Source organism: Schistocerca cancellata, chromosome 6, assembly GCF_023864275.1.
Source record: "Schistocerca cancellata isolate TAMUIC-IGC-003103 chromosome 6, iqSchCanc2.1, whole genome shotgun sequence".
Lineage (NCBI taxonomy): Eukaryota > Metazoa > Arthropoda > Insecta > Orthoptera > Acrididae > Schistocerca > Schistocerca cancellata.
In genome coordinates this window covers 387405929-387432682 of record NC_064631.1, presented here as the reverse complement: position 1 = coordinate 387432682, position 26754 = coordinate 387405929, and the positions used below count along the sequence as shown (strand labels likewise).

The 26754-nt window shown below is 42.6% G+C and overlaps 1 protein-coding gene and 1 non-coding gene across 2 annotated transcripts in view; one reads left to right on the top strand and one right to left on the bottom strand.

Moving 5' to 3' along the window:
* The window catches only part of LOC126088343 (Down syndrome cell adhesion molecule-like protein Dscam2), an 802978-nt gene that overhangs the window by 153282 nt on the left and 622942 nt on the right, over positions 1–26754 (top strand). The gene's annotated exons all lie outside the window — the stretch shown is intronic.
* On the bottom strand, positions 3507–3590 carry Trnas-gga (transfer RNA serine (anticodon GGA)). The gene is given in 2 exon segments: positions 3507–3541; positions 3551–3590. It is a non-coding gene; the product is annotated as a tRNA-Ser (tRNA).

Sequence of the window (26754 nt, the reverse complement as noted above, 5' to 3'; positions counted from 1 at the left end):
CCGGTTCGTCAGACAAACTGGAGAGGCCTTCCGTTCAGCCCTCCGGAATGTCTTTCGCCCCCTGCCACACCTTGAGACGACCTCCCACTCTACCACAGGTGAGGGATCAGCCTCAATGCGGGCAGTATCCCGGGCAACCACAGTCGTAGTCCGATCGGGGGATGCGTGGGACGAGCTGGCCGTCCCCGACAAACCCCCATCCGGACCCCCACAGTGATGCCCATTGGCAACAGCCTCAAGCTGTGTGACCGAAGCCAACACTGCCTGAAGCTGGGAGCGAAGGGATGCCAACTCAGCCTGCATCCGAACACAGCAGTTGCAGTCCCTATCCATGCTAAAAACTGTGCAAAGAACGTCTGAACTAATCTACAGAGAGCGCAAACAAAACGACACAAAATTGAAGCGGTTATTAAAATACAAGATTGCCTAGTAAATGCAGTAATGCTGCCACTTGTGCACTGCTGACACACTGCTCGGCGGCGGAAGGAGACTACGCGATTTAACACTATTCGAGTACTAAAACGTGATGCTACAACTCTCAAATACTATAATACGCCCGAAATTTATGAATTAAACAATGCAAGTACCAAAAACACGCAAAGAAATTAAGAATTAAACTATGTAACAAATGAGTGAGCTAGGAGTATACGACTTGCTGCTGCAGCTGCTTATCCAACGGCGGCAGGGAGCACACTGACTGTGACCAACCGACACTGGCCGTTCAAAACAAAAACAGTTGACAGACGACTACGCGAATTTACACTATTCAGGTACTACAAACGCGATGCTACAACTCTCAAATACTATAATACGCCCGAAATTTATGAATTAAACAATGCAAGTACCAAAAACACGCAAAGAAATTAAGAATTAAACTATGTAACAAATGAGTGAGCTAGGAGTATACGACTTGCTGCTGCAGCTGCTTATCCAACGGCGGCAGGGAGCACACTGACTGTGACCAACCGACACTGGCCGTTCAAAACAAAAACAGTTGACAGACGACTACGCGAATTTACACTATTCAGGTACTAAAACGCGATGCTACAACTCTCAAATACTATAATACGCCCGAAATTTATGAATTAAACAATGCAAGTACCAAAAACACGCAAAGAAATTAAGAATTAAACTATGTAACAAATGAGTGAGCTAGGAGTATACGACTTGCTGCTGCAGCTGCTTATCCAACGGCGGCACATCGATCAAATAAGTTATTCTTTTCTATTATTTTTCTATTATTTTCTCTTATTTCCAGTAGTTCCATAACAGAAAGGGAATTATTGTCAGATATTGAAGAATAATAATCTTATGTTTTTAAAGCACAAAACCAAGTTACTCGAGCAGCATTCCTATAGCGTTACAATGATTTACAATGTGCTAAAGTGTGGTGACGTGAATGAGTGAAGACTCTCCGCTGATTCAGAAAAGGACTACTCGCAGTCGTGATATCAAGAAGATGGAGCACAATACCTGCACACATGGGACGTCAACGTGAATGTTTACTGTTGCTGAATGTTGGAAAGCCTAATCTTCCTTCCTTCCGTCTTGGATATCACACAGAGGCCAGCCACAAGCAATTCACAGGAAGAGAACGCCTCGAACGGAAACTACAATAAATTCAAGATCTTTAACTGTCGGCATAAATTTTGCGAAATTTTCTAATACCAACGTATATATTTATTTCACTTTTCATTCTTTAGATAAATATATACCATACTGAAAAACATTGTAATAGCTATTTTTCTCAACATTTCATAACCGGTACGAGTGTGAAGGCTTCCACAGTCACTGTCAATCTGAATATCATTAGTCTGCCTCATTTTGAAACTAAGAACCAAGATTAAAACCAATGTTTCGGCCGTCTTTCAGGATGATGCGGATATGATCGATATATCATTACTAATAATGGTTTTAATTTCAAAATTAAGCGGAGTAATACCAAAAAGATTTTGTTGGAATTAAGTAATTTATTAACAACTGCAACATGCTATAAGATAACTGTGTTTACAACTAAAATCAGCACTCCAAATTCAGCCGAAATTTTCAGTGGTTCGATTTTTAAAGATGTTTGTAACTGGTTGTACACATCATTTAAACAATATTTTGCTCGTCCCTGTCATACCTCCATTGTCCGAGTTTTGGTTCCTTTTGCTGGCAGTGCTTGAGGTTCTAGCCGCATCACTATAAATGCATGATACATGCTACACCTGAAAAAATGCTTTAGGGGTATGCGAACAGACTCCCCATTTTTTTATTTTATATTTTTAATCGGTATGGTGGCTATAAAGGAAAGGTTTTGTTACTGTACCCTCCAGGGAATTCCAATAAATGTTCTCGTGGTGTATTTTGCTGGGTGAGTTGGGTTTGCGCAGCAAAGATTTCCGTCGCGGCACATTCTGCAACCTTGATATATATCTCAATGGAGGCCAAGAGAAGAGGCACAAAAGAATCTATGCCCTTTTGAGACAGACTTCAAGAAAATTACACCTGTCCATCTGTGAAGCTTCGAGAGAGATATTACAGCAGGGAAGCCGATAGAGCGCAAAACTTCCGCGTTTCATATTGCTCAGAGATGAAGAGAAACCGGAGAAGCTTAGGGGGTAGGGGGGAGGGGGGGGGGCAGTGGCAGTCTGGAGAAGGCAGCTGAAGAGAACGCGCTGTCTCTGCCCTTCTGTGAGGAACACGAGAGGCTATCTATCGCTCAGAGGACTGACGCTCCACCATTTCGTCTGGCCTGGGCTCTTCGGGCCGAATACCTTATCGGACACGTCACAGGGATGGGGTGTATGTGCGAGGGGGAGCGAGAGGGGTATCAGGGCGCATTCCAGCCGTTCCTGCAGTCGCGTCGCATTCCACGGCCGCTGGTAGTGACGATGCTCCGTTCCTCGCCGCGTCAGGCAGGCAACGCTCCGGAAAAACCTAGCGACCCTCGGCGCCGAGTGCTCCTCTCAAATGTTTGCCGACGCGTTTATTGGGAATCGATAGGGGGGCCACCGCTGATGCCGCTCCCGCTGCCGCCACCGCTCAGCTCTTATGAAGCCGGCGACGCCGAGCCGTGGTCTGTGCATTGCCTTCCGGAGCTGCCTTCTCTCTCGCACGCGCTGTCCTCTCGTCCACCACCTGCCCCAAGAAGCGCGCGCCTGACTCACTGTAACTGCTTATGTGGGAAGGAAGCAGCAGCCGTGGGCGAATCCCTTCCACGCCATCAGACCTCGCAAGTAACGGGGCCGCCAATGTCTTTTTCGCCCGCAGCACAAAGTCGTTTCCTGGGCGCTCTGGTCCGTAACGGACTGTGCCGCTGCGAGCTTACGTCAGCCCCACTTTGCAAACCAAAGAAGTCGTACTGTGGAAAAAAGTGCACTTGGATCCTGCAGAGTCAGGTGTTCAGAGCTTGAAGGTTCAAATTGCTCTGAGCACTATGCGACTTAACTTCTGAGGTCATCAGTCCCCTAGAACTTAGAACTACTTAAACCTAACTAACCTAAGGACATCACACATATCCATGCCCGAGGCAGGATTCGAACCTGCGACCTCAGTGGTCGCGCGGTTCCAGACTGTAGCGCCTAGAACCGCTCGGCCACCCCGGCCAGCGGAGCTTGAAGGAAAAAAGTATGTGTCGAGCCTACTGAAAATGACGTGTTAGATGAGTGTTCCTTCATTGTGTGCCACCGCTAACATTGCCAATTTTAAATTTACTTTTTTTCTTATATTCCGTGGAACAAGATGTGTTATGGCTAGCCAGTCATGAACGAGTCACAGTATGTTGCAGGTAGAATCCCAGATCTACGACGTATGTCATGTAATTATTTTTTCAGGCTAGCCTTTTAAGTCCACTTGAATGGTGAACCTCAAAATCCTAGGAGTATGTTGGTACTGGTACTGGATTTCTAAATCGACTAGGATACATAACTGCTTTCGGTAAATAGAGTCGTGTGACTATACAGCGACAGAAACTTCGGAAGTTCTTCAGATGTATGTGGGACCGTTGACCTCCGAGTGCTCGTTACGGAGTAATTACAAAAATGGTTCAAATGGCTCTCAGCACTATGGGACTTAACTTCTGAGGTCATCAGTCCCCTAGAACTCAGAAGTACTTAAACCTAACTAACCTAAGGACATCACAAACATCCATGCCCGAGGCAGAAGTAATTACATTTAGGTTTTCTTACACCGATCTACGTACGCTTTTGTATTGCACTGAAAATGTCTGTACAGGAGTAAAAGTGTCTACGGTATGCGCTGTATTCTTTATTTGCAATCAAAGATATTCCATCAGCCACTGTACCTGTTACTGGAAACAGTAATGCCCACTTTACTCTTCGCCCTCTATCTTGCAATGGACACTGCCACAAACAATGCAGTACCCTCACGGACTGTATTCTGTAGCACAAGGGAACAATACGTGCGTACTGAGCGTTTGTTGTGACAGCGATTGGTTTGTAACGTTCATCGGCGATCAGATGGCACTCAGGAGGCCTGTGCTCCCTCTGTTTTGACTCTGCAGGCAGTAACTGTTCTGAGTTTAGAGGTGAAAAGTGTTTGCAACATTCATTCCAAGGGTACAACTAAGCCCCACCAAGAAGTAGGTACTCCTCCTGCAGAGCTTCAGCTATTTGAACTGGGTCGCCTTGTGATCCTGCAGGAAGTTGGATGTACGTGTTGATGGACTGCTGCACGCTTTGGGCACAATGTATCGGTGATGTGTGGCGTTGCTTTCAAAAGTCGTCAGTGGATCATGTCAGCACGTGTAAACCAGGTTCCGGACGTCGGCGTGTGCGAGTAGCGGTGGCCGACCGAATGATCAGGGACGGAATTCGGACACATTTTCTCTTTCATCAGGAACCGTAGGAAACAGTCTGTTTGCAGCAGGATTAAAGTCGCTGGTGTCTCTGGCCAGGTTATCACCGACACCATGACAGAACCAAGTATGGTTATTCTGCAGTCGTGAAAGAGTTAACTGAGAGTGGAACGGCCCTCTATTGTCTTAGTGATGAGAGTAGGTTCTGTGAGTATGCTAGTGATGGACGTATATGTCTGTGTCATAAACCCAGTGAGCTGCCAGAGTGCATACGGCCACGACTAACTTGTCTCATCCCAGGCTTCCTGGCATGGGGGGCCATCAATTATAGCTCGCTGTCACATTTGGAGTTTCCTCAGAGTAAACTAAACAGTGCCTGCTACATTGCATATGTTGTTATCCCCACGCTTCTTCCATTTCTTCGACAGGAAGGTTATGTTGCTTTTTCAGTAGGACAATACATCTCCAGATACGGCTGCTCTGATACAACATGCTTTTTTTAGTATACAGTAATTGCCCTGGGCAGCAAGGTTACCAGATCTCTGGTCAACTGAACAGGCAACTTACTGTCTCCAGGGCCTGCACGAACCGCTGCCGAATTGCAACAAAGGCGCAAGATGCTTGGGACAGTCTATCGCACGATGCCGTTGCGGATCTTTATGATCGTTTGCGTGCGAGAATACACGCCTGCTTCGCCGTCAGAGGTATTGATGAAAACCTTTACTTTGGTATGTGTATTTGATCTGATATTATTTACCATACACTCCTGCAATGATGAACTACATGTCAGCCCACTTGGGAATGAAATAAACTTGATGATGTTGCATTCCTTTCCGGCAGCGTACTACTGTTTGTTCCGTCTCTGGCTTTTCTTTACAGCAGTCATAGCCGAATCAGCGATACATAGAAGTGTGGCGAGAAGTTGGCCTGAGTCCATCTCTGGTGTATGTTCACGGAATAAAAAGGAAGAATGGAACAATGACGCTTCGCTGAGCTGTTCCCACGGCGACAGCAGCCACATCACAGAACTTCTGCGCCTGTACATAGGAATCTGAGACAAAATGCATAGCATATCAAACGTTTTTTCACTGTTGTAAAGTCATTTTCACAGAATGAAAAATAATAAACAAATCACAATTACGTTATGAATTCGTAAAAGCAACCGGAGAGCAGGGGTCTCTTACGCCAAATAACTCTGACCTTTTGTCGGTGGAGTCCAGGTTCACCATGTAAGTTGTTGGTACACTTCGGCTCGTGTGGAACAGGGCTCTCTCACATGACCCTATTTTGTGTGAAAAGATTTTTGTGATGCTTCATCTATTCAGTTTTTCCATACGAATTATCATTTCGGCGTTACTGATGTGAATAACGCTTAAGGTAGGAAACAGAAACTTTGTTGGTTAAAAGAAGTATTTAAAATATCTCTCTTATGTCAGCAGTGAGGAAACAACATCCTCCTAAACGTCTCAATTCAAAGAGGCTGCGTAATTCATTTCGAAGATAAAATCGTTTCTTTAGTGACTATACTACCGGAGAAACTCGGCGTTACCCAGGTATTTATTTTTAGCCGTGCGTTCAAGCTCGTACTACATAACGTGCTTAATATTCATGACATTTCTCCTGAGCTATGAGACGTACAATGATGTAATTCCTTAGGCACATTCAGCGGCATATGTACATACTCTCTGCAAAATGTGTCGGTAATGCCGGTAAAAGTAAAGAAGTAATAAGTTATAGCGTCGTGCCTCGTGCAGTACTTTTGCTGCTGAACACCGGAAAAGTAGGGGTTATCACAGGCAAAAGAATTCGTAAAGGTTTGAAACTGTGTGTAAAATCACTAAGTGCTCTCATTCTCAAATACTGAATGCATAAATTGGGAAATTCACGAGTCACGAACTACTCTTCTTTTTCACCCCCCATCCCGTTTTATAGGTTGGTGGTTTTTACACCCTCAGAGACTGTTACTTGACAGGTAGGTATATATGTACCAAGTTTGATTGGAATCGATCCAGTGGTCTAGGAGGAGAAGTAGAACATACACACACACTCACACACACACACACACACACACACACACACACACACACATTTTTATAGTATGTATGGATGAACTTGATCTTATGTACATCATGCATAACCAACTGATTCGGCTGTACCACTTGATCAATGCATGCGTAAAACAAGCTCGGTTTCATTGATTCATTTGGAAGTGCTCGATTTGTCGCTAAATGAACCTGCGAATATTTGGGTGAAGATGCACATCAAGTTTGCGATTTTAAACATATCCCAGATATACATCCACGCACTCATCACTTCAAATTGACAATTATACCCCAGAATTCCGTCTAACCAGCACAGCCGGTAAAGGAGCACAGACTACACCAAATAACTTCTTCCTGCCTAAGGATCACAATTGGAAGAAACTATTACCTACAAGAGCAAAAATTTTGTAATTTCCATGTTTGGATATTATCGCCAAATTAGAAACAAGAAGCTTTCAAACTGACTCCAAAAATCGTTAACATATCTCTTTTTTACAACTGTCATTTCCGAAATTACAGCACTACCTCAGAGTGTGCTGGGACACAATGGAGTAAAAATATGAACACTTCATTTATATTTAATCGCCAGTGGAAAGGACATAATAAGATGCGAAATTGTAAATTTACATGTTTTCACTTCTTTCAATTTTCAATGTACTACTTCATTGTTTGTGTGATAATTTTGTAAGTGCTGCATCTACGTCTATAATCAACCTGATGGTGTGTAGCGAGGGCATTTTTTTTTTTTTTTCCCACTGGCACGTCCAAGTCCTGTCGCTGATGGTGCATGTGCTTAACGATTGCTGATAACACTCCGTAGGAGCTGAAATCGATACGCTTCTACGTATGCCCTCGGGATTATAACAGTCAACCTCATCATGAAGAGCAACGTTTCTCTTGGAGCGTCTGCCACCGGTGTTGTGTGAGCATCTCCATGAAGTTTTCGCGCTTACTAAGCGAACTTTCTTTGTCGGAATCTAACTAGGTAACAGCCACTCTAACTAGGTTACTATACACCGACTTAACAACCTTGTGAAATTATGCAACAAGTCAGTAGGCTACATAATTAGCAACAAGAAGCCATATTAATCTGGGTCAAAAGCCATAACGGCATTCGAGGCAATGAACAGGCTGAGGAGTTGGTTAAACAACTCGCAGCTTCAGGAATGCCGCACACAGACCTTTTTTTATATTTTTGAGCCATGAGTCTTGTGACTGATTTTATGTGGGCCACCATAATTTCATATCCTATGCCAACCTCTTCATCAAAGTTCAGCACTTGACCTCTACGTTGCCATTTATTTCCCGGATGTATTCCAATCTTCCTCTACAGTTTTTACACGTTCCCTACAGTACCACGTAAGTTATTCCCCGACGTCCTAACTTATGTACTATCATCCCACCCTTCTTCTTACGATTGTTTTCCATATGTTCCTTTCTTCGACGATTCTGTGGAGAAGCTCGTTCCTTACTTTATTAGTCCCCCTAATTTTCAATATTCTTCTGTAGCTCCTCATATCAAATGCTTCGATTATCTTCTGTTTCGGTTTTCCCACCGTCCATAATTCACTGCTATACAATGCTGTGCTACACTGTCAGGCCACTCTAGCAGTGGAGTATACAGAACAGCTCGTAAAAATCACCAGAAAGAAATTCAGGATAGTTCAGGAACGTCGCAGACTCTTTCCTTACCCCTACTGTCCTATTGAGGCAGCGGATCCCTCTGCTTGGTTTTATCGTAATTTTAAACGTTTGTATCAAGTGGTCAGTGGAGCGAGAACTGGTTGTCAAAAGGCAGACAAACACTTTCAAACATTAATTACACTGAAACCTTCCCGTCTCCTCTATACATCTTTTGTTACGCAACTTTCCCCTCTACAATAACCTATGAAACCTTCCCTAAGGATTTCTATCTCTTGCTTAATAATAACAAATGAAACCTTCCCTTTGAAATTAATTCTCTTTCTCAATAATAATAAGTGCAATCCTTGCAAACATATTTAAATGCTGCTTATTGAAAGCATGTCGTCGTCGTCGTGGCTCTCAGTCGTTACCTGCAATAACCCAAAACTGTTCCTTACCATTTTTACTGTTACTGGACCGCCATCTGACTGCTACATCGACCTGCGACATGAATATACTTACTCTGTTTTACTACACTCTATTAGCTGCTGGTGGGCTGTCATAATAAGTGGCTCTATTTATTACCAAAGCTGATGTTATTCTTAAATACCAAAGCTGACGTTATTCTTTAATTAATTCAGAGTTAAACTTTTTCTTGACAACAATAAAAGTTTGCAACGTTTCACATTGATGGTTTTTGGGATGGATTATAATCAGCAATGCAATATTGCTGGCAAAAATTAATTATATTCTGAATGAAATTATTTTACAAACGTTCAAATGGGACTTACTTTTTACAATAATCGTACAACTAGCATTGCGCAAACATACCTTCAGTAGTCTTGAGTTTGTCAAAAATATAATTCAATAATATTAGTTCCTCTTATGATAATAGTTAGCTGATGTCTCTGTACATCCGTTTATAATCTCTTGTAAATCATAGCTGGTGGCTGGCAGGCTCACCGCTCCACTCAACCTCTCGCTTCAGACCTGCTACCGACTCGCTTCACTTCTCACTTACTACTGACTTCCTACGAACGCTAAAGTGCGGTCTCTCCCACTAATAATGCTTTCTGGTGCAGACAATCCCTGCTTCCATTACAAAATATATCAATGTGTGGTCTCTCGTGCCAACAATACTTGGCGCAGACATTCCCTGCTACCACAATTATTTCCAACACGACAAATATTAGTTATTCCTACTTAATCCTATTAATAAAATATAAACATGTTTCATAAATTGTGGTTTGACAATAGACAATAGAAATATACGAGTCTTACAACACCTCTATAAATTTTTACCTCCAAGGGTACGAATTATAAAATGAAAAAAATTCAAATCTTTTTCAAGAACCTTGAAAGAGGCCAAGCTCTCGTGGCTTGTCGCCTTCCATTATTTTGCCTCGATTCAACTTTTTGTTGTTAAGTAACCGAGTGGTGACGGCCAATTAAGATCATTGGAGTAATAAAATCTGAAATGCTTTGATTTTCTTTAGGTAGCAACTGGGTGACGAGGCTGTCGCACTTTATTAGGGGTGGGACGGTGTGTGGTGGCGGGGCTACTTGAGCGACATGAGCAGAGTACAGCCCCCCCCCCCCCTTTGCCTTTGCCTTTTGCAGCGAGACGAGCAGAGTGTCTGGTACATGGGCAGCAGTCGGGCCGACGCCTCGCACATTGTTGTAGTGCACTGGAGCCCGCCGCTCGCCTACCAGACGACGCCGGACAGCTGCACTGTCTACGACATTTCAGAGAATTTTAATGTGTGCCTCCATTGGGGGTCGACAGTACAGCGCCCACGTAGATCACTGCCGTCTAACGTCCAATGGCAGTTTCAGGTCTAGACCGAAAAACGGTGTCTTACTCGTGGGCCGGCTGATACAAAAGAGCGCACTCCGAATTCGGTGGGACGATCCGTGATAAGAGGAAAATTTGTTGTAATGGTCTGGAGAGAGAATGAGCGGCAGAATCTAAGAGTATCATTTGCAGCACTATGGTGAAGGTACCCTTTTCATTTTTCAATCCCAGGCTGTTCATTTTAACAAACTCCATTGGTAATCCGTAAGTATTAAACAATAAATTTTAAGTGACCATTTACGCACCTTGAAAGCAATTAAATATCCAAGACATATTATACAATCAAACACAATGACGATGATTAACACTATTCTAAAATACAAGACTCTATCCAAAAAATAATAATTTCCTGTGGCCGAACTTCGGTCAACACAATCAAGCGGCCCCAGTGCGCTGCGGGCCAGGTATTGCTCCCCAGTTACTGACATGGGGTCATTTCAAAGTTGAACACTTATTGGACCTCCAATGCCCTTGCATCACACAAAGAACAATAACTAACATTCGGAAAGCAAACGGCTCATAATTGATAGCCAAGTTACAATATAATTACAATGACATCACGAACGAGTATTTCCTCATTCTCGAATTCATTCGTTATATTTATCACGCGACGGTATTCATGATCAGATACATCCACTCGTAACATACAGTAATGAAACAAATCCCTCGGGTGCTAGCATCAGTTCTTTACAAATTTTTGTGTCGTTATACCAACAGCCAATAGAAATTTTCGTACGAACAGTACTTCCCCCCACCCCCCACCCCATTCCCCGCCGGGCCGCTTTAGCATATGGCGTATCATGGCACAGAAGAACTGCGTGCAGACTCCATCGCTTTATGACTCCAGATGATCCCAGCGCTGATCGAGGAGGAGATTATTCGCAGATGTGGCACTCATCGTCAGACTTTTTATTTCTACTACGTTCCCAGGTTTATTGTTGTTACCTTCATTCCAGTAGCTGCCCTTAGCGAATTCTAGTTGCGTGCTGGTATACGAAAATATACGAAAAGAATACCTCACACTGTAGAGATACGAATGTAAAAAATTAAATGTCCTGTGGCATTATTGATTATGATAGCCCTCGGGATGGGTTCAGTTGTCTGTCAGAAAGCTTATTCTTCCACTGCGCACGTTGTCCCCTTATCTTGCGAATCTATTAGAGTTGCGTAGTACGTGTATTTGTACAGTGAAGTTGAGTGTAATGGATGCGTATATAGCGTGATGTTATGTTTGTATTGTATGATGGTAAAGGAGAAGGTGAAACCCGGTACCGGCAATTAGCCGGCTTCTCTCAAATAACTCCAAGAGAGCAACCGGGCTTAACATCCCCACCCGAAGGACGTATGACCATCAATAGCATCGCTTACTCTCAAGTCATGAGACAAGGCGGAGAGGTTTGGAATTTAACCCAGGACATCAGCGCGACGCCTGGTGCTCAGGAATCTCACGCCACTACCTTTCCCTCTTTCACCGACGTAATACAGTCAGTGAAAATTTCATGCATCACCAGGATTCGAACCAGCTGACCGGCAAGCCGAGTGCCACTGCACAGGCGCGCGTTGGCGATGTTCGCTACGGAGGCTGCTGAGACACCAGTCGACCACAAACACTGAGAAACGCAAGGGTTTGATGTATGATACACAAATTCCCTGTATATTTTTCTGGTACGTTATTCACCAGGTATTCCTCTCTTACTTGTTACTTACACCGCGGAACTAAACTCGTCATTCTCTACCTACTACATGAATAGGTAGAAAGTTATATCCTCCATATCTTCCAGCAGCACTCACAGGAAGTCTGTCACACAATGAAAAAGTAAAATTCTGCGCTCACTGAGTTGCGCAGCGTATACCAAGCATGCTTTTCTCACGAGAAATAATTTCCGGCCGGTTCTTTTGACTGTGACGCTTCGATTTTTCTGTCGTCTGCTGCAGGCATGTTGCCAGAGGCTGAGAGTTAAAGAAAAAACTCGTCAAGAAGCAACTACATTTTCAATTAAGGTCCTTTTTTCATCGTGTGACCGTACCCTTTTTCTCTGAAGTTTATGCGGAAATGAAGAATTTTCTCGCTCAGCAAACTGGGCAGAAACCATAGAGAGATCGGGCTATTTGGCCACAGTGCTCAGAAGAACAAAAGGCTTAGAATTGTCATGTGGATTAAAATTAGCACTTTGTAAGTGGTTTGTCATAATTAAAATATTTAAAAACATAAAGCACCTTATGTAAATGACCATTTCCATATATAACGCTCACAAATTCTTGTTACATCACAAAAAATATCTGTACACAGTAGCACATCTGTTTACATAAGCTGTGCTACTAAATGGTTCAAATGGCTCTGAGCACTATGTGACTTAACACCTATGGTCATCAGTCCCCTAGAACTCAGGACTACTTAAACCTAACTAACCTAAGGACATCACACAACACCCAGTAGCTGTGCTACTGCGTACTGTTTTTTTGTGATGTAAAAAGCATCTCTGAGCGATATACACAGGCTGGGGCAAATAAAAATTCCTCGGAGAACAGAGATCCAAGTTACAAGCAAACACAGCAGAAAGGAAATACACCAGTAAACTGACTATAGCAGATATTGAAAGTGACCGCCATTCAACTCTAATCGCTGTTAAGCACCCATCACCAACTTGTTGAAGGCGGATTGACACTAGACCTGATGGAATTGCTGCAGTCTCATCCGAAATATTCTGCTGGAGTTCTTGAAGACTATGAAGGTTGTTGCGATATACTTCAGACCAGAGAGCTCCCCACACATAGTAATCGCACACTGACAGATCAGGTGACCAGAGTGGCCAGATAGGGTGGCGACCAGACATACCTCCGCTAACAACCCTCTCAATCGTGAACACTATGTAAACGTGCTCCAAGGATCGACGGCTTACAGGCAGTCCATCCTGTTGGGGTGTAGTTATATGCATACATTCACGTCCAATTATATTCAATCGACCAGGCTATTTTATTTGGATTCGGACATGGCCATTTGCACAAGATGCTTTACATTTTTAAATATTTTGGTTATGACAGACCATTTATAATGTGTCGATTTTTATCCACATAATAGCTTGGCATGAGATCCAACGTAAAACGAACATGCTCCAGAACAAAGCGATCTAGGCCGTTGAATGTTTTTAGCAATCATATTTCAAAATAACTCTCTCGTAATTTTCTTTGCTGCCACATACTGATATCAGCAAAATCCAAAACGAGTAACAGTGTCTTATTTAAGCGTGTATTTTGACATTTCCACTTGCTTGTCCTGAGCATGGTTAGGAAACACATCCAAATGCTGCTTTAAAATAGCTGATAACCTCAGAGTATGTTATCATTGAAATTTCCAGAATGTTCTTGCATTTCCAATTGATCATCGTCATAAGTGGACCAGTAATCGAATTCATACCGTAGAAAAAGTTATGCCTCAGTCAATATGACGTTAAAATTGGGACAGTAGTGCACAAGATCACATAATACTGTACAGTAACTAATCCTTCCGGATTAATGGTTGTCTTTTCAATAATTTTCTGATTGGTATGGCGTGGCCCGCCACGACGTTCTCTCACGTACCCGGCATCTTCTTCTCAGAATATTACATATAACGTCCCAGATCATTCGTTGCATATGTTACAACAACTGCTTTTTCTGTGTTTTTTGCTCTAAACAGAATTTTGTAGACTGAGTTAGAAAAATCTTTCAAAATATAATATGTATCTAATGTGAATTCAAAATATCGCTTCCAGTAGTTCATTTGACACTCAGCAAATCTTTCTTAAGAAAGTGTTTACCTATATATGTCTTTACCAACTTCAATTTTGAAAAACTCCTTCACCACTAGCTGCATATACAGCTAAAATCAAGAGTTTAGTAATTATACAAAATTATTAGGAAAAATGTCAGTAAAATTTCTCTTTACAACGTAATATGATGAGCATTGCGCAGCACCCACTGGAAGTATGGGCGCTAAAACTTAATCGCTTCCCTTTGATGTCTCATTCATCGTCAGTTAACACAGTCTGAAGATCCATGCATGCCGCTTTTAATTCCCTCACCCAAAGACTGCCGATCATGAGTGTCATATAGAAAGCTTAATCTCTTATTATGACTATCCCTAAACTTAAAACTATATTTAATGAGCAGACAGATGTATCTACAACAAGATAAAAAAATTAACCTTTAAGGAGTAACCTTGTCCACCTTTGTCATTAGTCTAGTCTATCCATAAACTTAAATCTACATTTAGTGAGCAGACAGATGTATCTACAACAAGATAAAAAAATTAACCTTTAAGGAATAACCTTGTCCACCTTTGTCATTAGTCTAATCGTTAAATTCATAGGTACATTACTTCTTCACTTTACGGGGTCGGATGTTCTCTTTTCAAGTCTGGATGAGATCGGAGTTCATTAACAAACACTTTTGCACCCGTTATCACACTATAAACTCCTCTTCGGATCACGTCTTCTTCCAAAATAATTGTCAACACTTTTAACTAGATATCGAGCATTCTCTAGGTTACCAGTAACTCTTTGGAGAGCTTTGCTGCGCTGATTCAGAATATAATTTCATGCAAAACCAATGTACAACAAAGAGCACTGAATTCTGGTGTCACTCTCAGCTTGGCGCCTCAAGCGGTCGCTTGAGTTGCTATGGCCTTAAACCGGACTTGTGCCATTGATCCAAGTTGCTTCTTCCATCTTTAGGGCGTTTAACCATCCGAAGGGCAACAGTGTAGCCTCAAAACGTATCCTCCACTCCGAGCAACTATGATAATGCCTTTGGCCGATTGAGAGCGACTAGTCTTCGACCGCCATCGGCTGCTGAGTTTTACGATGAGTATTTCGGATTATAACAGCAAATATGTCACAGTGGAGCAAATCACACACCAGTTCACACACTAGTTGATGAATGGCAACTGTCTATCAGAACCTCACCACTCATCTGATTAGCATGGGCGCAGCATCATAGCCACTAAATGTGTGCTCGAATTTTTCCCACAGTCTTGTGGGCATCTAAAGCTTTGCGTTTCTCCTCATTGTGCTTGTCCATTTTTCACTTCCTTTCAATCTTATTTTTAGAGGCCTGTTTTTGGTTTTGTCCGCTACACTTACAGTGTTTTCATATTTTTGTCCTTTCACCTAGTAAATTCAATGCCTCGTGAGTCATACAATGATTGTCTTTTTACCTAGTTTTTCCTCTAGTGGAATTCCTGTTACATCTCACAAACCTACCTATTCGTCTCTTATTGTGTTCCTTTCCTGCGTTTAAGGCAACGACTGCCTAATATTCCTTTTTGAAACTCTCAAGAATCACTGGATCCTACAACTCACACAGGTCCCACATCAGTAATTTCTTTCCTTAGTGCAGTGTCTGTTGTGAATTGGCAAGACAGCCAAGTCACTATGCGAGGATGCCGAAACGCACGCGTTAAGCTCACGCAGACTGGCGTGAGGTCTGGAACATTACAATGTAATTAATATAGCAAATAAAGTACGTAGTTTAAGTAATACTTAACTTTATTCCATAATTGGTGAACATCGGTCTGATGGTACATGCTTCACAATATACATAGCAAAGGATAAATGGCGCCTTGCTAGGTCGTAGTCAATGACGTAGCTGAAGGCTATGCTAACTATCGTCTCGGCAAATGAGAGCGTAATTTGTCAGTGAACCATTGTCGCTAAGTCGGCTGTCAACTGGGGCGAGTGCTAGGACGTCTCTCTAGACCTGCCGTGTGGCGGCGCTCGGTCTACAATCACTGACAGTGGGAGACGCGGGTCCGACGTATACTAGCGGACCGCGGCCGATTTAAAGGCTACCACCTAGCAAGTGTGGTGTCTGGCGGTGACACCACAGTGTCTTCAGTTTTAATGTGCAATACATAACCAATAAATTATGATCAGAGTCCACATCTGCCCCTGGAAACATTTTACGTTTAAATCCTGCTTCTAGATCTCTTTCTTGCCATTATATAGTGTAAATGAAACTTTCCATTGTCTTCAGGTCCCTTGCATGTATATAAGCTTGTTTCGTGATCTTGAAACCAAGAGCACTATGGGACTTAACTTCTGAAGTCATCAGTCCCCTAGAACTTAGAACTACTTAAACCTAACTAACCTAAGGACATCACACACATCCATGCCCGAGGCAGGATTCGAACCTGCGACCGTAGCGGTCGTGCGGTTCCAGACTGTAACGCCTAGAACCGCTCGGCCACTCCGGCCGGCTTAGCTATGTTTAAACTGTGTGCAAAACCCTTTCATTCCTTTCCCCCAGTCCATGCTTCCGTATTTTTACTTCTCCTTTTTATCCTACCATAAAATTCCAGTCCCTCATCATGATTAAACTTACGTCTTCCTAAAAGATCTGAATAATTTATTTTATCGTACACTCTATCAATCTCTTTACAATCCTCAGAGCTAGAGGGCATATGAATCTGTACTACTGTGGTGGGTATTGGCTTTGTATGTGTCTTGGCTGTGATAACGCGTTAACTGTGCTGTTCATCGTTCAGTTACAGCTATAAATTAAAAAAGACCAATAAAGATCTTCGGCAATTTGGACTGTTAAGGAAATGACGGAACTGGAAATACACTCGCATATTTCCAGTTGGGAACGTTCTGTTCTCAGAGTTCAACAAAGGCAACTCGGGTAGTGAAAGTATTTTTTGAAGACTTCGTTCTTCATTGACTGTCTAACCAAAAGTGAAGATAAGCTAGACTTGTAAGAAGGATAACTTTACGTTTTACAGTGCTTTTGTCTCGATTCGATTTATGAGGCTCATAAGCTGCCTTGAACTTCAAGTCTTTCAGACATGAATGAGTCTTTCTCACCAACAGAAATCGCTGAATGTTTCGTCGTCTTCAGTTGCGTTTTAATGCTGTGTTTTGGAAATATTTATGAAACGGCCTCCGAACTCATTCAGTTCACGGTGTTATTGCACCATAGCGAAACTATGCCATTAATGAGTATGTGAGAGTTGTTATCGGGGTAAATCGATGTCGGTAGGTTTTTTTCTGACGTAAAGAAGCGCTGAAAACGAAGATCAGACTACTGTGACGAATGCCAAGAGTTTGTCGCGTTGTAAGATGTCAGGCAAATCCAACACCTTCCATGAAAACCCTGACATGATAAGCAAATCCAGTAGTATGTCACATAGCTCCGAATAAATCGTGACATTAAATTAACCAAAGTAATATGAGTAACGAGTGAGGAAATGGAATACCACAGACTAACACAAGAATGCCTAAATGCATGTCATACCTTCCCACCGTGAGACAGACGCAGTTCCGAGGGGAGAAACGAGAAGCCGAGAGCAGAACCGTGTTAAGCTGGAAGGCCCTACGATAGGGGACGGACGGACACCCACGTCGCCAGCTAACCGCTAGGACCGCACCACCCGCAAGTTTTAGCGTGAGACTTTTTCGCGTCTCTGTTACGTCAAGACCACCCCCCAGCCAATGTTAAAAGCTAGAGCCCCCCAGAAGAACAGTATAGGTCTTACGCTAACACAAAAAGGGCTACACCACCCGCAAGTTTTAGCGTGAGACTTTTTCGCGTCTCTGTTACGTTAGGACCACCCCCAGCCCATGTTAAAAGATAGAGCCCTCCAGAAGAACAGTATAGATCTTACGATAACGCTAAAAGGAGCACACCAGCTGCAAGTTTTAGCGTGAGACTTTTTCGCGTCTCTGTTACGTCGCAAACTTTAAAAACATTGCCCCACCACGAAAAGTATAACGTTTCTCATTGGATAGACAGAATTTTTGTAGGCGGAGGTTAAGGTTAACATTGAGACCCTGATTGGTCAGATGAAAACACAGGCAGATAGTTTTTTTTAAACCAACTTCGGTAAATTGTAGTAAGGAGAAGTTAAGAGGGAGTTGCTTCCGAGCGGGCGAGCTGGACGGAGCTGCGCCGGTCGCCGCCCCCTGACGAACACCGACAAGGTAATGAACGCACGCGATGCCGCATTTTTGAGCGCATAAGGCTTCACTCAGAACTGCAGAAGTCTCATCTGTTACAACACCTTTTTGCGTAATACTAGTGTCGATCGTCAATTAAAGCTTATGGTGTTCACATTTGCCACTTGAAGTAAAAATCTGAAACGCGATGATTTTTCTGTTATATAGTTATTGAGAAGCCACATCAGCCACTGTAATTTACGACAAGTTAGATAAGCAATTAAAGATAATTGAGGGTCACTGTAGACCATTTTGATAGTTTTCTCTTTTGTGAAACTTAATTTAAACCTAGATTATAGATGTGATACGGCATAGGTCATCCTTCGATCCATTGTAGAACTTGGAAACCCATTCAGGGAATATTCGTTCACATTTTTGTTGAACGCAGTTGGTTTTTACCATCCTGTATTAAAACATTTCCTTTTATCAATAGTGCAATTTATAAACGATGTTTTGTGAGTAGAATAAAATTTCCAATGGTAAACTTAACTGCTTTTTCGACGTTATTTTACCAGCTAACTAAAAATAGGAAAGCCTTGAACCCCTTCCACTAAATTTAGTTAGTATTAAGATTCCTTTACAGGGAGTGCAGTGGAGCTGACGCTGAAATCATTAAGTATTTGGTTATATCATCGCTAGTCTCACAGAACTCTTCTGTATTCTACATGTCATGTGTGGTCTGACGTCTCGTTACCAGCAACAGGTCCCAGGTTCAAACTAGTCAATTCCCTAAAAAAACACGCTCAGAGCGTCGTTGCGCGAAAGTGGTAGGGAGACACGATATAGAACAAACAGACACCACGCAGAATGTTTAGAGCGTGTTAATTATGTAGTTAAGAATTAAGGTACCTGGAATTGGGTGACCGGAAAGGGGAGAAAGAGAGAGAGGAGGGGCTGAGCTTTAAGTGCGAGCAGGAAGGCATTAGGAGCAGGGCTGGGGTGGGCGGTGGCGCGTGCGGCTAAGCCGCGGCCTTGAGAGCTCACTGCGCGGGCACTCGAGGCGACGTGAGCTGGCCGCTACGGAAGAAAGCTTTTAGTGGCAATTAAGGGGCCGCCAAGGTGACCCAGGCGCTGCGCAGACTCCCAGCCAGTGCCCGCTGCAGCCAGCCGAGGGAACAGGAGGGCACGCAGGCGGCCACTCCCAGCACACAGCCAGCAAAAATATTGTCTCTGCACACTGAGCGAACATCTCTCATGCGGCGAATACTCTTCCCCTAAGGCGAACGCAAATACAAGGAACAATCTCCTCGTAACGTATATAATAAAACAAAAAGAATCGACGATTCGAAGCGAAACGACAATTTGGGATAACTGTTGTCGTCTTTAGAAAGTTCTAGAAAATATCGATTACTAAAGAATTAGAATCGAAGAATAGAAGGATATAATAATTCCAATCCCAAAGAAAGCAGGTGTTGACAGATGTGAAAATTACCGAACTATCAGTTTAATAAGCCATGGCTGCAAAATACTAACACGAATTCTTTACAGACGAATGGAAAAACTGGTGGAAACCGACCTCGAGGAAGATCAGTTTGGATTCCGTAGAAATGTTGGAACACGTGAGGCAATACTGACATTCCGACTTATCTTAAAAAATGGATTAAGGAAAGGTAAACCTACGTTTCTAGCATTTGTAGACTTAGAGAAAGCTTTTGACAGTGTTGACTGGAATACTCTCTTTCAAATTCTGAAGGTGGCAGGGGTAAAATACTGGGAGCGAAAGGCTATTTACAATTTGTATAGAAACCAGATGGCAATTATAAGAATCGAGGGGCATGAAAGGGAAGCAGTGGTTGGGAAGGGAGTGAGACAGGGTTGTAGCCTGTCCCCGATGTTATTCAATCTGTATATTGAGCAAGTAGTAAAGGAAACAAAAGAAAAATTCGGAGTAGATATTAAAATGCATGGAGAAGAAATAAAAACTTTGAGGTTCACCGATGACATTGTAATTCTGTCAGAGACAGTAAAGGACCTGGAAGAGCAGCTGTACGGAATGGACAGTGTCTTGAAAGGAGGATATAAGATGAACATCAACAAAAGCAAAACGAGGATAATGGAATGTAGTCGAGTTAACTCGGGTGATGCTCAGGGAATTGGATTAGGAAATGAGACACTTAAAGTAGTGAACGAGTTTTGCTATTTGGGGAGCAAAATAACTAATGATGGTCGAAGTAGAGAGGATATAAAATGTAGACTGGCAATGGCAAGGAAAGCGTGTCTGAAGAAGAGAAATTTGTTAACATCGAGTATAGATTTAAGTGTCAGGAAGTCTTTTCTGAAAGTATTTGTGTTGGGTGTAGCTACGAATGGAAGTGAAACGTGGACGACAAATAGTTTAGACAAGAAGAGGATAGAAGCTTTCGAAATGTGGTGCTATAGAAGAATGCTGAAGATTAGATGGGTAGATCACATAACTAATGAAGAGGTATTGAATAGAATTGGAGAGAAGAGAAATTTGTGGCCCATTTGACTAGAAGAAGGGATCGGTTGGTAGGGCATATTCTGAGGCATTAAGGGATCACCAGTTTAAAATTGGAGGGCAGCGTGGAGGGTAAAAATCGTAGAGGAAGACCAAGAGATGAATACACCAAACAGATTCAGAAGGATGTAGGTTGCAGTAGGTACAGGGAGATGAAGAAGCTTGCACAGGATAGAGAAGCATGGAGAGCTGCGTCAAACCAGTCTCTGGACTGAAGACCACAACAAACAAACAAAGAATTATTAACTGTGATTTTACACGACTGTAATTAGGTTCGCGTGTAATGGAGAAGGAGCACTTTGCGGCAATCACCCCACGTAAGTGTAGTTTTTGTTTCATAGTTCGCTCAGAAAATATCATCATAGTCACCCACTTATAAAGGGTGCTCAGAAACAGTCTGAAAAGCTTGTGAAGGTGTAGTGCTTTAGGTTTGGCTGAAAAATACTTGTTCTGAAAAAAATCCGATACGCTGCGCCGCTCTCGAATTAATTAACGATGAAGTTAGCCAACCAGGCCATTGCGCGTGCAAGTTCAAGCGGTCCGGCAGAGACGGTGTCGCCAAACGTCTTTTCACTTACTTTCCTGAAACCGTACAAGAGAGCGGTACAAAAATTGGGCATGGGACAGTAGTAAGTATCTAACCTGAGCCAAGGACTGAGGAGTCTCCTGCGCTATCATCTACACTATGAGCACAACTGAGCAGGTCACTTAAACTTGCCTGTGTGACGGCCTGATGACGTAACTTCAATGCTAATTAACTCGGAGAAAGGGCAACGTATCGATTTACATCTTAACACAACCTACACTGCTGCACAGTTACGAGCCACCCTCAACAGACTGCGTTAGGTAACAATTTCTGTGTCTCATTTAATCTCCTCTAGCTACAACACAATTCTGCAATGCTGTCTATGGACGAGCTTAGTGTAGCGGTCATGTTGCGCTATGACCGTTTCACTGACACCAGCGTTGCGGGTTGCCTCCAAAGTGGCATGTGCTATGGACTGGGATCTCCGGTACTGATGCGACCGTGGAGTCGAGACTGCTTACTCAAGAACGATGTTCTTTACCAATCAGTGCTTCCCTAAAGGTGTCTGTGGCTCTGACACAATTGCCAGGGGTGGGTAAAGAGCAGTGGGTGAGAAGGTGCCGAAGCAGCAGCATGCTATGACAGCACGGCAGCTCTTGTGGCGACAAGCGGTCTTGTTGACGCAATGCGGGTGTCCGCTCAACACAAATGATACTAGTCTGCTTGGACAGTGTTCACTGTTCACGGCCCAAGCCGTCCCGTATCGAACCCAAAACTGTCGGAGACTGACTGGCTGGAGTAGGCCGGTGGCACCCACTGGCCCCGATGGAATGCCGCTAACGCCTCAGCGGCGAACGTATATACTTGCTCGATTTGCTCCAGTTGCTTGTGCGAGCAACTTTTTCCACAGAGAAGAGAAAGAAATCGACGCAGAGAAGCTCACGCACAGAGCGTTCGGAAAGTGGTACATCGACGTGGTAGTGAAAAGCAAAATAAATAGAAATCATTTGACATCAAGGGTTTTTGTGTTTAATGTGTGAATAAAACAGTCACGAAATACAAGTTGATGTCTGTTTCAACTTCGACCGAAAACGATAGTTATCATACGGCTGCATCAGTCGTAAGAAATATCATGTTTCCTAGACAGCTGCCCCGTTTTCTTGGTCTCATAAATTAAAATAAATGTAAGTTTCATTGCATTGTCATTTCTCATCACTGCAACAGTCTTATCGAAATAAATTTACCACAAAAGGCATTAATTAGTCACAGCGGAGCTATGTATCTTCGTAGAACTAACATTAGCGGTTGTAGAATATATTCGTTGATAATAGTCTCTCTTTCCGAGATGCTCTGTTCGGATTCCTCTTCCCCTCCCCTCCGCTTCGCCCATCCTTTCCACCACCATTACTGCCGAGGCCCGGGAGCGAGCGGGCTAACACGTGCAGATCGGTGAACGGATCTGATGAAGACTACGAATATTTCTGTGTACTCATTGAGCAATATGTGATACGCAAAGTGTCACTAAAGAAGGACTGCGTGTTGATGCGTGAGAGGAAGCCTGAAAGAGAGAACTTTGTTAGTAGCCTAACTTCCAGCAAAGCATTTCAGATGGTCCAGCTGACGATCTAGGAGAAGTGTTTGATGTGTGGTCAAATTAACTGACACTATACGTGCAGAAATTATAAACACACTAAGTGATTAAGATACAGAAAGATGGGTAACGTCACCTTCTTGTGAATTAGAGGAAATTTATACTTGGTAAAGAACGTACTGCCACGTTGTCTTTTCGTAAAGGGCAAATTCGACGGTTTCCGAAAATGGATTTTGTCACTCTGTGACATATGGTACTTTTAGGTAATGCTGTTATTTATATGTGTACAGTCATGCTCAAAAGTATCCGAACGACCAGAATTGCATTGCGCCTGATTCGCATGCAACCCGCATAACGCAGCTGTCTAAAAGGTCCTCTAATCGCTTCTCGGTACAGTCGTTTGACTATTGAAAATGGTTCCAACAAGACACCACTAGAAAACACTGCTCTGTATCGCAGTAACTCAAGATGTAAAGTAATACCACGATACTACAAATATCAGGGAACACCTATACACAGGTAAGTCCTTAAGGCTTGTAAGCTCACATTTATTACAATAGATGACATACCTGAAATGTTACCACTCTCATTATTACGTCAGATAGATAATGCACGTAGTAAGTTCGTCGTATTTATGATTTCCTCTTCAAAGTAACGTACCGTACTTATTATTTAACACAAGATGACATTAAAAATTTAAGATATTCACGAGCAGCTAATTGTGAATATGTATGAACTTCAAATGACACGACGAACAGTCTCGTTCTGCATACGGATTCTAACCCAGGTCATGCTGAGTAAGCAAAGATTTCGTGACTGACGGAAACTAACAGTCATTCGTGACTAGGCATACAGAGAGTGATATACCTCGATATAAGGCAGTATAAGTTAACAGATATCAGCTTTAAATTACATAAGGCAAACATTTTTAACGGACGCGAATTCCTACCCAGCATCTATTGTCCCTGCTAACGAACAACGAGAGATGTTAAGTATTGCTTCTTCACAAGTAACGTACTTCAAATGTCGTGAAGTAAAGCTTTGTGTTGGACAGGGATTCGAACCCAGAACGTAATCCGATAGTTATCGAAGCACAATCAACTGTGACATATCGGATTTTGTCGGCAGTAGCTAGATGTTTTAACTGAAATGACGAGACGAAATATTAATTTTTTCCTTCCTAAGACTCCAACCCGACACCTATCGCTGTTATACTCTGGAGAAAACGAATGTTAAATGTGGGCTTGTTACACCAGCAGCGACATGTGAGCATGTTTGAACTAAAAATAATATGAGAAGAGTTCAGTGCTGATTGAGAATCGAACCACACACATATCGTTGTTGACCTCACACAAAGACACGTCAGCTACCAAATTTTCTCCACCAGCAGCTCGGAATAACATCCTTGAACTTACAGTGATGTCGAAAATAGTTCTGTGTCTCACTGGGACTCAAAGACGTCCGATACTGTTAGTGTTGACAACGAATGAAAATACATTAAAAATAAAAATTATTATCCACCAGCATGTAGGGTTTCTCATGCTAGAGCTCGATAATACATAAAGAAAACTTTAGTGCCGGGCCAGGATGCGAACCCATTCACTCGCAATATGTGGAGATGTTGAGGAATCTGCAGTTTTGAACAAACAACAAATTGTAGTCGAAGGGATGAAATTCTGCGTCAAGGGCGGTCTGAGTTGCATTCCCAGTTCATATCCAATTTTATCGACATATATAAACTCAAATAAAAGATGGAATAAGTGTCCTGTGACCCTACATAGCGTTTGTTTCGTCACTAGAAATAAATAACTAGTATATAAAATTATTGGTAAACTGATGGAGATTCTACATGTCACCACTCCTGACTTTATTGTGGTTCAACCTAAAGTCTACTTGGTAGAGAAAGAATATCATGTTTAATATGACTTTCAGACCACAATGCCATTATACCTCCTTCACTTGGCATAGCCAGACGTGAATAGAATCTATCTCTCCCTATCAAAAATCATTGGCAGAAGTTGGAATCGCACCCATACCGTAAGTATATGAACCTAGCATCAATCCAACAGACCTGCAAATCATCTTCTCCGTGACTCATTTTTCTATCATAAAAGCATTGCGCCACACTGGATGAGAATTCTGACACACAGGCTCCCTGTAGTGGTTTGCAGCATGTTCAGTACATTCATTTACTTGCTTGACCGAATCGCCAAGAACTAGCTGCCTCGGCTACCCAGTGCATACATTCGGCTCTATTTTGTAATCACCGAAATAAAATCACGTAACTGCCACCTACACGGAACTGCCAACAGTGTATGATGCAGAATTTTAAATAGCGTACGCCATGGCTCAGTGAAATCATTCTGAATAAACTGGAAAATTCTTACCTTCTGATGGTGTCGCCGTATAACGCTGTCCATGTATCTGTTCTTGAATGGCACAGCTTAGTGCAACGATGGCCTATCTACGAATGCTGGATAACATTTGTCTGAGATCTGAATTATTAGAAAAACTGACCTGGTCGTCTGATTACTAAAGAACACATGACTATGACCTCAGAAAATTTCTGAAATATTTAAATTTAAATAAATGACCGGATCAGGACTGGTAACGACTTAAGGCAAAATTATTCCTTCCTTTCTTGTTGACTGGTAAAAATTATCACCTGAAAATCTTTTACATTATTGATAAAGATCTGCAATCCATTATATGCAAAACTGAATATTACAAATCTGGGTCAACTGGTGCTGACTAATCACAAAAAGATTGAAACAAATTCATATTAACATCTCAGATAAGTGACTTAACTACGCGCGTGCAAATAAAAATAATAAAATTTATCTTAAAATACGTGGCTATAAACTGCGCTGTACCAGCGACAGACTACAACTGCACTGTAGCAGTGAGCGACTGCAACAACTGCCGCGACTGCTCTGACCTGCGACTCTATTGCAGCAAAGATATTTTCTGTCGCAGGCACCGAGTGAGCAATACATCTAAATTACATTTTCTGCAGCAGGGTGGTGAACCCCTTACAACATGCCACTGTGTAGTCCTCTGTTTTCCAAACATTAGAAACACCTCGAGCTGCAATAGATTCGTGAACACACTCCTCGACAAGCTGATACACTTCTCGGACTGTGATGGTCTCACATGTATTAAAATTTACCGTCATCGAGTTTTATTGTTGAATATCACATCGGACAAATGCAAAGTGTGATGGCTGGGGCTTCAGTCTGCACAGATTACTACATCGAACCTGAAATGTTGACAATAATCTGAAAAGAAACTTTTCTATATCAGAAGCTTTTGGATACGAAATACAATCCCTCAGTCAGGAAAGTCAACATGCCATATCTGAGTTTCCAGTTATATTTAAGGAAGGGCAGTGGGAACCAAAAGCTACCCCTGCCTGCAGTTCAACTTCTCATGTTTCATATCTAACATACATGTGATCCGTTTCGTCAACAACATATTGCCCTTTCAGAAACCAATAATGGAGAACTTGCATTTATTTACAAAACGCCTCCTTCGAGTCAATAACTCCACGCTTAAAGGTTCTGATTCCACTACATAGTGACTTCAAACTGTTAAAAATTCTCGGAGATCACATGTAGTTCTCTACTCCTAATCATTTTTGTATTGTGATGCAGCCAACCTGTGGTACAAATTTCATCTCAGGTCACACGTTGCCCCTTCTGTCCCGCACTACTGTTACGCCGGACAGCACAATCTTTAGATTTATCACCCACTGCGAAAACATCATCATGAGTTGCCGAGTGACCGGCACGCAACAAGTTGCCAACCACTAAAATTCTGTTACACAAGCTCAGTTGCACTCTGTGCCGAGCCTGGTTAGAGACA